This window comes from Pinus tabuliformis, chromosome 5_1 (genome assembly GCF_031772625.1).
Source record: "Pinus tabuliformis cultivar Carrire ecotype Pingquan chromosome 5_1, CPIR1, whole genome shotgun sequence".
Taxonomy (NCBI): Eukaryota; Viridiplantae; Streptophyta; class Pinopsida; order Pinales; family Pinaceae; genus Pinus; species Pinus tabuliformis.
In genome coordinates, this window is record NC_142305.1 from 422,379,647 (window position 1) to 422,394,598 (window position 14,952).

Consider the following 14,952-nt stretch of genomic DNA (forward strand, 5'->3'; position numbering starts at 1 on the left):
TTATGAAGAGAGGGCTGGGATCCAGCAGCTGCTTATCTTCCATCCATCCTCTCTATTGAGATTGTTCGGTGTTTTTTCAATTTCAAGGGCTTCCCTAAATTTTCGGTGATGGAATTGCGAAACCCTAGCGATAAAACTTACCTCCTCCTTTATAACCAGCTTCTTTAATTTACATACATTAATATTTATTTATGCATTTTTATTTTTATTTTTATTACCTCGTTCCAAATATTATTTTTTTTTTAAGTTACCTCGTTCCTATATTTTTATTAATTCTAACTAACTTTTATTAACAACCTATTATTATAATCTTTACAATTTTTAATTATTAAATAAATAAATGAATTAGTTTTTTAACTAACCATTAACACCAATTAAAATTATTTTATTTTTGAATAATAATAATAATAATAATAATAATAATAATTTGACCCTGGTCCCAAGTTCAAAATTAGCCATTGGTCGAATTAGCCGTTGGAGACTCTGCTCAGACTATTTAACATGCTAAGATGGATCTGTTTCTTCAACTTGTCCTGATGATGAACCACACTAGTTGGTTCGAAACACGTCGACAAATGATATTCTATGTGATTTACGTTGAAGAATCTCTCATAAATTGATATGGATCACAGAAGCCTCAATTCGACATATGTGAAGGATGTTGATCATGTGATTCACCTATCTGTATTGAAGGTGGAACCAGAAGGAGAATTCTAGCCAGAACCTCAGTGCATATTGTAGTGGAAACGACTCATTCTTTGGAACAGAGCAAAAGAGTAAGTTAAATTACAATGGAAGCACTTTGGGCAATGAAGCTACATGGAAGATGATTGATCAGATGCGGGATATGTATCATTCATTATTGTTGGTTGAGGCAAAGGAGCTTGGTATATGTACATATCTATATGTGGTTGTTATTGTAAATACTATAATGAGTTGTGTTATAAAGCTCTAGTAAACGGTATATTTGTCATATTTTTAGCAATCTGGTATATTTTAAACACTGCAACGAGCTATGTTATAAAGCTCCATAGGCAGTATGTTTTTGTTTGTAGTGTTTTACAGGTCATAGAACACAGAGGACAATGTTCCCCTAAGGAGGAGGGGTTTGTAACAACCCCACGTTAAAATTCATGTAATAAAGGAAAAATAAGACCAAGGTCATTGGACATGTATTCCAAGCTGAATTTTGGGAAAAACTCTATAATGGGAATCACTTGTTGTTTATTATGGCTAAGTAAATTGGCAAAGGAAAAGAGGCATTCATTGGCATTTATTTATGAAAATAAAGAAAAATAGGAGAAAAGGGAGACGAAGGGTTACATATTTTCATGAGAGGAAATTGAAGGAAAAATGAAGGAAAATGAAGAAAATAGAGGAAACAGTAATAAAAAGGCTTATGAGGATTAGTTCACAACTTTTGATAGTAGAGCTTTTGTCATTTTGGCTTTGGAATTTGTTTCAAAGAGGATAAGAGCACTAAGAGGAGAAAGTAACCAAGTAAAAGAAAGCAAAGGGAGGATAAGGAAGCAAAGGACAAGCAAGGAAGGTCGGATCAAGCAACTTCAACTAGAGGATTTTGCAAGTAATAGGTTGTATGTGTGATTTCTAGCTGGTGTGTGAATGCATGGTATACACATTTGTTTATTTGGTTCATTTGATATCATTAGCATAGGTTTTCCTGGTTTGACAGTGGTTTCAACCTTGCCATTTTCTGGATAGCCATGGTGTGATGGGATTCATTTTCTGGTTGAGCTTTGGATTGCCAAAAGGTTTCGGAACTGGTTGAGGCAGTCTCAGGAAAATTCGAAAGATTTGGGGATGGAGGTGGTTTAATATTTGGGTAGCCCTTAACAGATGGGCGGAGATAGAAAAATTCCTCAAGGTAATGGTGAAATTCTGAGGCATCAAAGTTTTTTTTGGGCTTTGTGACCTCTTGACCGGTTTTGGCGAGATTGTGGTAGCCTGAGGGTGGAGGTGGTTTAATATCTGGGAAACCTTGGTTCTTTATGTCTTGGTTTTGGGCTTTGCAATCTCTTGACCAATTTTGGCGATATCGTGGTAGCCTGAGGATGGAGATGGTTTAATCTCTAGGAATCCCTGTTTGTTAATGTCTTGAGATCTTACATTCATGTTTGGAATATGGCGCGGGGGTGATTAGCTAAAAGAAAGATTTGGTTTAGCCTAATCTATGGTCGGTTGTTACATGGAATTCCTTGACTTGGTTGGATTTTGCATCATTTATTAAGAGTTATTTTCTTATAGTAATCTATGAGCACTTGTACTTTTTATTATGATAATTTGATGGTTGTTCTATCATGGTTAATGTTCTGGTTATTTGCTAGTAATAAGCATAGATATGTTATTGTAGAAATGGTAAGAGATTTTCTATTGCTAATGAATTCAAATTGAAAACAAGAGACACAAATTTGTTCTACAATTATGTGGAAATGAAAACACTCGATAGAAACACATGCAATAACTCACAACCATTAAAACACAAGGAACACAATGATTTTACAGGGGAACCTGTTGTGGTAAAACACAACCCCCCCAATTTTGATTTGTTCACTTCAAATAATGTGGACTCTTTCTATAAAATTTTTGGTTAAACACCTCTTAGGATTTTTATTTAGTTGATTATCCTACACTTTTGTTAATTTTTCATTTTCTTTGGATTCTTGTTTTGATTGCTTTGTTAAAATCGATTTTTTATAAGCTTCCCATTGACACTTGTTTCGCCTCATTTGGTCAATTTCTTTATAAACGGCACTCCTTTGAAGTCTAATCATTTATGTCGCTTGAGTTAAAAATGCATAAAATGTACAATATTCCATTTTTGTAAATAAATTAGTTTAATAATGCATTTGTTTTAAATATTAACCCTTAGTTAGTTATTACTAACATTTTTCATTTTCTTACCTATACAGTCAAATCATGAAGCATCAGGATTTTAGTAATTTATTCCAATTTTCAAATAAATTACCAATCTCCAAAACCCAGAACATCGATGTGGCTGTAATTTAATTTTTAATTTTATTATCAAAATGGCTGTAGTTTATAAATTAAAATTCATAAAAATAAAACCAAAACTAAAATTAATGTTTAACATTTAATTTTAAATTAATTAATATATTAAATATAATTAATTAAATTAAATTAAAATTTAATATATATATATAATTAAAAAATAATATCAATAATAATAATAATAATAATAATAATAATTTTTTTTTGATCGCATTGGGGATTTTGATCAAATCAGAGGTTTTAATTCAAACACATTTTTATTAACCCGAACACCATCCTTCCCCGATGCCGATCGCCGATACTTAAAAAGTCAAAGACAATAAGTTTAAAAACTTTGGTTTGTTTTTGAGTTTGAAGACTTACTCATACGTGAGTGAACGAGTGAAAGTAGTATAGGGGTTATTTTAATATTAAATTTAATATTTATTAATTTAGATAATAAATTTTATATTAATTAATTTAATTAATATATAAAATTTAATTTAATTTAATTTAATTAAAATTTAAATATTATTTAGATTAATATTAATTAGTTATAAATAGTTAATTATATTAATTAGTTAGATTAATATTAATTAATAATAGTTTATTAAATAATTATTTTAGTTCATAATTAATAATTAAATTAGAATTAATTATTAGATAATTATAATTCTAATTTAGGATTAAATTTTGATTTTTTTAGCTTAGCAACAGAGATTCTAGAATTATGCCAGATTTGACTCATCAACTTTGGAGGCCCATAGATTGAGTTTTACTTGGCCAAATGAGGCCCAGGACGGCTCATTGGAAAGATAAAATCAAGGAGAACATTTATGAGGAGGTTTCACTAACAGATTTGGTCATTTATTGAGTCGAAAATCAGGCAGAAGATCAAGCTTCGAATTTTTAAACAAAATCAATTTTCTCAGGTTTATTTTCTTCATTTGTTTTGCCCAACCTATTCTAATTGCCGATCCATTCGTCAATGATATCCTTAGCCAATTAAACCATTCCAGACATCAATAGAGAGCTTATATTTTATTTTCAATTATTTATTTAAATTGAATTTGATTGGATTTGTTTTAATGCCAAAAATGATATTTTGATTTTATTGTTGCATCTTAATTTATTTTGATTTCTTTTTGCAGGAAAATAGTAGAAGAAATATGGAGAAAAAGATCTCAATCAATGAGAATGCTCTAGCAATTAAAGACTGGATTTTTGAGCAAATAAAATTGGATTGGCTAGATTTTTTCTTCAACAAACTCTCCTCTAAAAAATACCTTTGGAGATATTATAAATGGTAGATTGCAGAATGTAATTAGGGGTTACTCTCCTCTGCAATTTTAGACTTCTAAAAGCACTTCTGCAATATAAATTTAAATTTGTAGGAGGGAGGAGAGAAAATCTCAGATCTGAGGATTAGTGAAGATTTTTCTTTTGTATCTTGAATTATGTATGAGGGGCAGAGTTTGCACTATTGTGGCTCTAGTTTTGAAAGCAGAAGTTCAAGCAATGTAAAGGACTGTTGGAGACCAAGGTCAGAGAAATGGATGCAATAAATTGGTATTTCTAATACTACTATTTCAAATACTAGTTTCATTTTTATGATAACAGGAATGTGTCATTTTATTCATGTTTGTGCACTTTTGTCAATATGGGTAATTTGTCTCAATATTGTTATTATGTATCTCTGATCTTATGGATTAAATTCTGATTTCTGAGTAACTATTTACTCAGAAATCTGTCTTATAAAACTAATTTATTAAATAGTGATGTGCTGCGAACTATTTCTGCATATTATTGTTTAATTATTGGATTTACTAATTTGACAATCAATATCATTTTTGTGAATTATTTCCTGAGTGCAGTTGGTTTATCATTTAAGTTAAAAGGTCTCAATAGGATGTGTTTCAGTATTCACAAATGTCAGTTAATTGAACTAATTCGTTAGCTTGACATTAACTAAAAGCTAGACATATTTAAATCCTTATCATTTAATTATCTTGCTCTCAGTTGGGTTAGATCTATATCCGTCTAATTAAGATAGGATTAAGATTAGTTTCTTTTTGCTTGCATTATAGAATAAGCTTGCATTTAGATTAAGTTTTACATTCTTTTAAATCCTCTTCTCAAAGAGGCAAAATTTTAGTTGTGGCTTGGCTGAACCAAAATCAGCTTAAGGGTCATTCTCTTGCTTGATCAACAAGAAGAAGTGATTTGATATCCCTGTCTATTGGTAGTTAAATATACATCATAAACCAATAGTGATAGGGAGAAGGTAACTGGACTTAGTTAAACCAGTCGGAGCCACTACTCCAAACGGAAAAGGAGCTGCTTTAAGGTCTGGACTGGGTGGTTATCCCCCAATGTTGAGGCAGACATTTTTGGCCCTCAATAGAACCCAACTGGAAAAATCCCCTTCGCTACTTTGCATTAATTCAAATGAGAAATTGGATCAATTATAACGTCTTGCTTAAATTCTGAAGCACACTCTGCACTGTAATTCTGATTTCCTGCTCACTGACTTGCTCTGACCAACACTTAGCCAATTCAAGCCTCAACCTTTGTAACATCCTTCTCCTATATCCACCCAAGTAACCATACCAATTGGGTTAACATGAGACATGAGGCTACTATGATCAGATTCAACCTCTTAGGTAGCCTTAAGGAATTGGAATCGACAGAACATCACACACAGTCATCCAACATCATCAACAGAATCCTCAGGAGACAAGTGAAGCACTCAGACAGCCTGTCCCTCTGTCCCACTACTGTTTTGGACCTCTAAGGTCATAGTCACTCTCATGCTATGGGAAAGGGAGCAACTCGACACCTAAATTCACTCTCATAGGCCTGCCGGCCAACAATTATGGACTAAAGTTGTCAATTCTGTGCTAGCGAACTGGCATTTAAGCCACTTTTTCAGGCCCAGAGCCCAGGCCACTTCCTAGAATGGAATGAAAGCTCATAATCATGTTAAGTACATGGAAAAAATGATGCAAAAGCAATAAGCTCAACAATACCTTAACTAGACCCCTACTTGCCATGACATGTATTTTGTCAAACATCATCAACATGTAACGTACAAGTGTAAACAACATAATTAAGTGTAGGGATCTCATACTTATCTCAGAATCGTTATGAACCATCGTTCCCTCATGCCATTTGCTGAATTATCCTCTATTAGGTCATATACACATTATCCATTCATGTAAAAGTAAAAACATGCTGAGAGCCATACATAGTTACTACCATAAAATGTGCATATAGCCAACATAATAGGACCATAAATACAATAAACATATCAGCCATCAAAATCCATATATACATCAACATATTTGCACATAGAAATCAAGGGAATGAATATCTCATTAATGAATGCAATCAACCAACCAGAGATGGGACTACCACGTTCCACCCGACCATAAAATGGCTGAGCCAAATCTCTCTTGATCCATTCACCCCCGTGCCATATTCCAAGCATGAATGTGGGACTTAAACCAAAAGAACTCAACCAGGGCATACCAAGGCTAAACCACCTCACCCTCATAAATAGAAACCTGACTTTACTGTAATCCATCCTAGATCACTAGGCCAACACAATGAACACATCATAATAGGCTTTACCATTATCTCCACCCAATCACTAGGCCAAACAAGCATGGATGCCACTGGATTTCTCCACCTACACCGTGAGGAATTTTCTTGTCTCCTAGTCTCTCAGGCTTTACTGCAATCCAAACCCGGATCACTAGGCCCTAAACCAAGACCCACTCTCCAGGCCTTACCACATATCAAAAACCCAGGATTACTAGGTCCAGCGGAGAGAAAACCCCCCTATTGGATTTATCATATATCTTGCCATTCACCGACAAGGATTCCTAGGTCCACTGAGGAAACACAATCCTGGATTTACCGAAACCCACAATCTGGCTTAGGGGTCACTAGGCCAATGGCTTTACCATGATCCACAGTTCGGTTCAGGGACCACTAGGCCATGTGCTCTATCATTCGGAGATCCACCCCACTCAACTTCAAATCCATCTGGCAATCCAGCTTAACCAAAACATGAGAAACCCATCACACCATGGCTATCTAGAAATGGCAAGGCTAGGTTGCAAAACATTGTTACACTTAGAAAAACCCATGCCATGATATAAAATAGCCACATGTAATGCCATGCATGCCAAATCTAGCAAGGAAAATACATATGCAAGTCGATACCTACAATGAAGCCTGTTGTAGCTACTTGATCCTGCCTTTCCCTACTTGATCTTAACTTCCTCTTGCCTTCTTTGCCTTTTTTGCTCCAATGCAAAAGTTCTCCAAGAAAACTCTAAGTATCCAAGAGTAGGAGAGAGAGAGAATAATGAGAGTGCTCGAAAACTGAACTGACAAAATGTTACCAACTGATACTCAACAACCTTTTTATGAATGAGGCCTCTATTTTCTTTAGTTTCCATTATTTTCCTTCATTTTCCTCCTCACATGAAACCTGTGACTTTTCACCTCTTTTTTCTCCTAATTTCCATTATTTTCATAACTGATTGTGCCAAAAATGCCATTTTGCCTTCCCAAATCCTTAGCCATTGCCTTTGCCAATTTCCTTAGCCATAAACAACCAAATGAACACCCCTACGATGTCCTGCCCACCATTTAGCTTGGAATAAGTGTCCATTCATCCGTGGTTATTGTTTTTAACTTTTATTACATGGAATTTTCACCAAGTTTGTTATAGAACCCTCCCCCTTGGGGGACTCCATCCTCGGTGTTCAACCACACATATACCTCAACAATCTGCTGAAATAAGACATAGTTCTCATGGGGCTTTATAACATAGCTCAATGCAGTGTTTACAATGAAGGACCTGCTCAAAAGAAAAACATCATGACAACATACCACATATTGGAGCTTTATAACATAGCTCATTACGGTATTTACAATGATCATCCTGTTGAGTGCCAACTCATATAACATCATAACATCATGATAACATAACCACATGATAGCATAAAAACATAACCATAATGACATGACACCCATACCGGATAGTGGAGCTTTATAACACAAATCGTTACGGTATTTACATCCATACACATGGGTACATATAGCAACATCACCATAAATATAGATACCAAAACATATGCCAAATCATATACCAAAACATATATCAAACCTATAATAGCCAACATATCTAAGCACATATCAAAACATCATATAGCATATACCAAACCACCATAAGAAAATGCCAAACCATTATATCAACTACCAAACCACCATATCAAGCTACTTTGCCTCAACTGACAAACAAGGAAGGATACATAGCCCGCATCTGATCTGCCATCTCCCATGTAGCTTCATCGGGCCCAAAGTGCTTCCATTGCACTTTAACTTGCTCAATTTCTCGGTTCTGGAGCATGAACACCTTTTTCTACAATATACATTGAGGCTCTGACTGAAATTCTCCATATGGTTCCACCTGCAATACAGACCAGTCAATCACATGATCAACATCCTTAACATACTTCTTAAGCAAAGATACATGGAAAACATCATAGAATTTCACTATCGGAGGCAGTGCAAGTCGATAGGCTACTGGTCCAATCCTCTCAATGATACTGAAGGGTCCATGAAACTGTGGTGCCATCTTGGCACATGATCCACTCCACAAGGATCTCTCCTTTGGTTTGATGCACAAGTACATCAGTTCCCCAACCTGGAACTCCTTGAACATCCTGTTCCTATCTTCATAACTCTTTTGCCTATCTTGTGCTGCCTTGAGATTCTTCTTTATCACTTGCATCTCCTGTTCCATGTATGCCAACATATTTGGTCCAATCAATACTATGCTATCTAGATCACTCCAACTGATGGGAGTGCTACAACTCCGCCCATTCAATGCCTCAAAAAGACTCATCCTTAAAGACTCCTGATAATTGTTGTTGTATGCGAACTCTACCAAAGGGAGGTACTCTTCCCAATTTTGCTGCTAATGCATCACAACATGTCCTTTAATATCCTATTTACCCCCTTTGTCTGTCCATCCGTTTGCAGATGATAAGATCTGTTGAAGGCCAACTCTGTGTCTAAACCTGCAAATAACTCCTTTCAAAACTTGGAATTGAATTTTGCATCCCTATCTGACACAATATTCTTTGGAACACCATGCAGTCTAACCACATCTCTTACGAATACTTGTGCCACATCATTAGCTGAGAACGTAGACTTTATTGGAATGAAGTGTGCAACCTTTGTTAACCTGTCCACAATGACCATGATGGAATCATGTTGCCTCACTGTCTTCGACAACCCTGTGATGAAATCCATGGAAATAACCTCCCATTTCCACTATGGAATCGTGATTGGTTGTAGCAGTCCACTTGGATGTTTACACCTTGTCTTCACTCACTGACAATCAGAGCATCTAACCACAAACTTTGCCACACCCCTCTTCAAATTTGGCCAATAGTAATACCTCTCCACCGTTGTCAGTGTCTTCTGATAACCTAGGTGACTTGAATATGGTTTCACATGAAATTCCCTCAAGATCACCTTCCTAAGCTCACTGCTATCCGGTACATATATCCCGTCTTGGGACCTGCCCAATCCATCTATTGTAAGACAATAGTCCATGCCCTATGCACTTGTACCTGTACCTATGCCTGTACTGCCACCTATACCTGTACAACTACATGTACTTGTTCTTTAGCACTACATGTACCATGACCTCTACCTGTACCCATACTATCACCATCTTGCAACCTATGCATAATCTCCATATACCTGACATCCTGTTATCCTTCCTGTAAAATCCTATCTTGTAAGTCCATCCCATAGGAGCTCACATCTGCTAAGTGATGTACCTGTACCCCTATTGAGAGCATCTACCGCCCTATTCTCTTTATCTTTGATGTACCTGATCTCAAAATCAAACTCGTTGATCGTGTCCAACCATATAGCCTTCGCGGTGTTTAGATTCGGCTAGTCAAACAAATACCTCAACCCAATGTGATCACTCACAAGCACAAACTACCTATCAAGAAGATGGTGCTTCCACATCTTCAGTGCATGTATAATTGTTGCTATCTTAAGATCATGTGTCGGGTAGTTCTTCTCGTGCTCATTTAGTTTCCAAGGCTCATAACATACTACCATTCCATCCTGCATAAGGACTCCACCAAGCCCTCTCTTGCAAGCATCTATGCATACCACAAACTCTTTGTCCATATCTGCAATTTGTAGTACTAGTGCATGTGTCAACAACTGCTCAAGTTGTTCAAAGCTAGCCTCACACTCCTCTGTCCATTCGAACTTCTCACATTTCCTTTTCAATGATGTAATGGGATAAGCAATCTGTGAGAAGTTCCTGATGAACCTCCTATAATAGCCGGCCAAACCGAGGAAATATCTCACCTTGTCCACACTCTTAGGAACTACCCACTCCTTGATGACCCTTATCTTCTCTAGATCTATTGCAATGCCATCCTTGGAGACTACATGCCCCAAGTAATGTACCCCAGTCTGAAAGAAAATGCACCTTCTGAGCTTAGCATACAATTGATGCTCTCTCAATAACATCAATACTGCTGCTAACTGCTCATCGTTCTCTTCCTCATTTTTAGAATATACTAGTATATCATCAATGAACACAATAAAAAAATTATCCAAATATGGATGCAACACACTATTAATCAAACACATGAATGTAGTTGGAGAATTAGTTAAGCCAAATGGAACAAAAAAAACTCATAATTCCCATACTTGGTCCTGAACGTAGTCTTGTAAATGTCCTCCTCTTTGATGCATGCCTAATGGTATCCAGATATCAAGTCGATCTTCGAGAACACTGCTCTTCCCTTCAACTGATCGAAAAATTCATCAATCCTTGGCAAAGGATACCTATTCTTGATAGTCACTTTATTTAATTGCCTGTAGTCAATGCATAATCTAAAAGAACCGCATTTCTTCCTCACAAACAAGACCAGTGCGCCCCAAGATGTTACACTTGGCCTAATGTATCCCTTGTCCAACATTTCCTTCAACTACAAATTCATATCAACCAACTCAGGTGTGCTCATCCTGTACGATGCTTTTGATGGTGGCATTGCTCCTGGCACTAACTCAATAGAAAAGTCTACGTCCCTGTGAGGTGGAAACTCTATAATGTCCTTAGGGAATACATCTTGAAATTTTTGCAACATTGTATATCTGTTCAATACATCTGTATCCTCAACCTCCTTACCCCTATAACTAGAAATGTGTATTGAAAATAGCTTGCACCCTTTTCTGTGGCTACACTTTGCTTGCATAGCTATCACCATCCTAACTGATGTGGCTTTATTCTTACCTTGCAAGACTCTTGGTTATCAATTGTCATCAACGCACTCAATAGCTTTGTGATAGCATTCAACCTTGGTTCTATGTAGATACAACCAATCCATGCCCAACAAAATATTGTATGATCCAAATGGTAACACATTCAAACGTGTTGCTGTAGGCATACCATTTAAAACAAATGCGCAAGCTCTTACCCAATGATGAACTCGCTTGTTTGTACTAGTAGCTAACTGCACTAACCAAGAATCTACATGCAATTCCTTATTCAAACCACACTTATCCACCAAGTAAGGACTAACATAGCTATAATTAGATCTAGGGTCAATCAAAATAGAAATAACTTGATCACAAATCTTACCATCCATCTCAATGATAATTGCTTGGTGTTTTGTTTGCTTATTGTCCACTACTACATAGATACATGGAAGACTTTGACCAACATCCCCAATAGCCTATGCCTCTTGTGCATTGTATATATGAGGCCTACCTCCCTGATTCTATGGAAAATCTCTCTTAAGGTGTTCCTTGCCACATGTTCAACACTCCAATTGACCAGTACCAACACCTCTATGCTACTGCTGCGACTCATGTCCCTGTCTCGCTGCATTAATCTCTTTTGCGGTGCCACATTTTCTTTCTCATCTGCATGATGAGGCCTTGTTCTCTTAGGCTTCCATTTACCTTTAACTTTGTACTTTCTGTGATGCAGGAAAGTGTTCCCTTTGTGGACAGAGGCAACCCCTCTAGCCCTAGAGTGGGTCTAGTCACAAACAAGGATAGATCAACAATAGCTTTCCTTAAACAGTCATAGTTGGAGGCCTACCTCAACCGGTGGTCGATGGAGTTCCGTTGCGCTACTCCAGCTTCCACTTCCTTCTCCTAATGAGTAATCAACCTGAAACAATGCAAAGGAAATACAACAAAGCACGTAACCGGAACAACAATGATCTATTTACTCACAAAGTCAAGAAGTCATGAGCTATCAAGTACATTACATACAAGACATAGGAAAACATCATTGATTGCATTAATTATGAAATAAGAGTAAGCTTACAACCAAAGTCTTGACGTCACAAGCCTTCTCAGAGGGATCCAGCCAGCATGTTCCTCAAGCATTCACTCTTGAAGATGGATCTCCCAACATACAAGTCTCTCTCACTCACAAGTTTTACACAAGATTAAGGGCACTTCACAACCTTCCTCAAGATATCAACAATCCCACACTTGTCACACTCACACCAGCTATCTAGCAAACTCACAAATACTAACAACACTATCAACAACCATTCCAAAACTAAGAACTCCAAACTAGTAGCACATAGCAATGGTGGGAGTTTAAATAGGAGAAGGAGTCCCCATGAAAGGTGGGAGAGTGAGCTTATCTCCAAGGAAGGTAGCACAAATGACAGAACAACCACGCCAGAGAAAGGAGGGTGACATAAACTAGGCCAACAACTAGGTCTGGAGTCATCTAGAAGGCTGACTGTTGGAACAAATTCGCCCAATCTAGATCATCGCGAGCACATAACTGGCCTTACGCTGACATCGCTATTGAATAACGTAGCTAGTCAGATCATTGCTCAGTATTACAAGCGACAGTCGCGTTGGCACATAAAATCTGACCATCGCGGGAATCAGGTGTACTTCCGTGATGGCAGCGCTTCTAGACTATTTTGGAGTGCCCTCCAACGCATTTATTTAGCCAACAGATGCGATGAGGCAGAAACCTTTGGAAAAGTGGGTCATTTGGCAGCATCAGAGAGCATTTGTTTAACATGAGCATGTACAACTTGGACACATGACACAGTAGGAAGACTGTAGTGAAGACAGTGACAAATTACTATGTAATAGATGCCCCCCAAAGTATGAAGCTTGAGAGAGAGGGAGGGGTGAAATGCTTTATGAAACTGACTGAGCTGGGACACCATTTGGAAGAACCTGCACGCAAGTACAACTGATATCTTTGATAATGAAGTACATGTAGCCTAGGCATGGGTGCAGCCATCCAAAAGACATACGAAATAGGTATGTGGTATGGACGCAGCCATCTAGCTAATGAGACCATAATGATGATAAAGGTATGGTCGCAACCATCCATGAAGACTCAGGTATGGTCGCAGTCATCCATCGATGAGTCATGTAATCATAAAACCAATCCACGCAACCCGAACATGTGTAATCTAAGTTTGGGGTCTTGAACCCATTCGATCATAGTACAAATTCTAACATGCCAATAGATGTGCTGAGGTCGAGCATGATAGAAAGTCGCTTGATTACCGGTCAATGATGAAAACCGTTAACAAGCGCGAGAGAAACCACCAATAATGCCAATGGTCCTCAAGGTACTAACTAGCACAATCCACGAAGTGTGAAAAAGGAGCTGAAGTCGAACACTCGTGGAATCACCCAATCGGCGACCAATGATGAAAGTCGACCGTCAGGTGCGAAGAACTCGCCATTGAGGCATGCAAGCTCTAAGGTACCAAAGGGGATCTCTAGATCAATCTCATGGATAATGAGTTGATGTCGACAGGAGACGACCCGTCGCAGGAGGGTCATAATGTTTTCCCCATCAATGACGCGAGATAAGGAACAAGTGGTAGATGGAAAAACAAAGTATCAGAGGAGAAGACGAGGGTGGAAACTGCAGAAGGATTATACTCTTGAACATGTCGGCGACATGACTCCGGAGGGTGGCAGCATTCAGGCACCAAGGGATCAGAGGCTCGATGGAGACGGCGTGAATCAGATGGAATGAGGCTAAATGACAACCCAAACCCGCGGAAGGCCAAATGAAGATGTATGGATGTCCCAACTCGACAAGAAGCAAAAGTGTCGATGTTCAAGAGTGACTAGCTACCATGGACAATCAATGATAAACTTGTTGTTGAACCCAACCTAGTGATAGTTTAACGAGCCCTAGGAAGGAGAAGCTCGAGTCCTATCATGGTGACGAGTCCAATGTCGTCAGGGTTTAACGAGTCCGACATAGGTAAAACTCAGAGTCTTTTTCATGTTTAGAGAGTTTGAAAAGACACGAAAAAGAAAACTCCAGGGGGGTCCTTTTTCGTAAATTTATGTCTCTTGAGCCCCAAAAAAGTATAAAACGATACTCAAAAGAACCGCCCGACCATTACGATCGAGGAGTGCTTTTTGTAACTAGTGACTTCGACCCGAAAAAGTAGAAAAGTGGTCGGAAAGCACGTCGTTTCATAATCGATAACGAGCTTGAAACAACAAAGGCCCGACAATCTTTTCGTGTTTACACGATCGGAAAAGAGCTTAAAGGTGACCGCCCTTTATTTCTTTTAACGCGTCAAGAGGGAAAACTCAGCAATCTTTTCGTCTTTAAACGGTCAGAAAAGAGCTGAAAGTAGACCTCCATTTTTATTTTCTTTAACGAGTCAAAAGGGGAAAAATACTCGGCAATCTTTTCACCTTTTACGAGTCAGAAAAGAGCTTAAGGAAGACTCATCCTAGAGGAACAAGTGGTATAAAGGGTAGCAACTGGTTTCGGCAATGGTGGAACTGCTCAAAACATGTAATGGTCAAAGAGGATGGCTAATAAAACCACTCATCGCTGCAGTTCCTCAGGAAGGG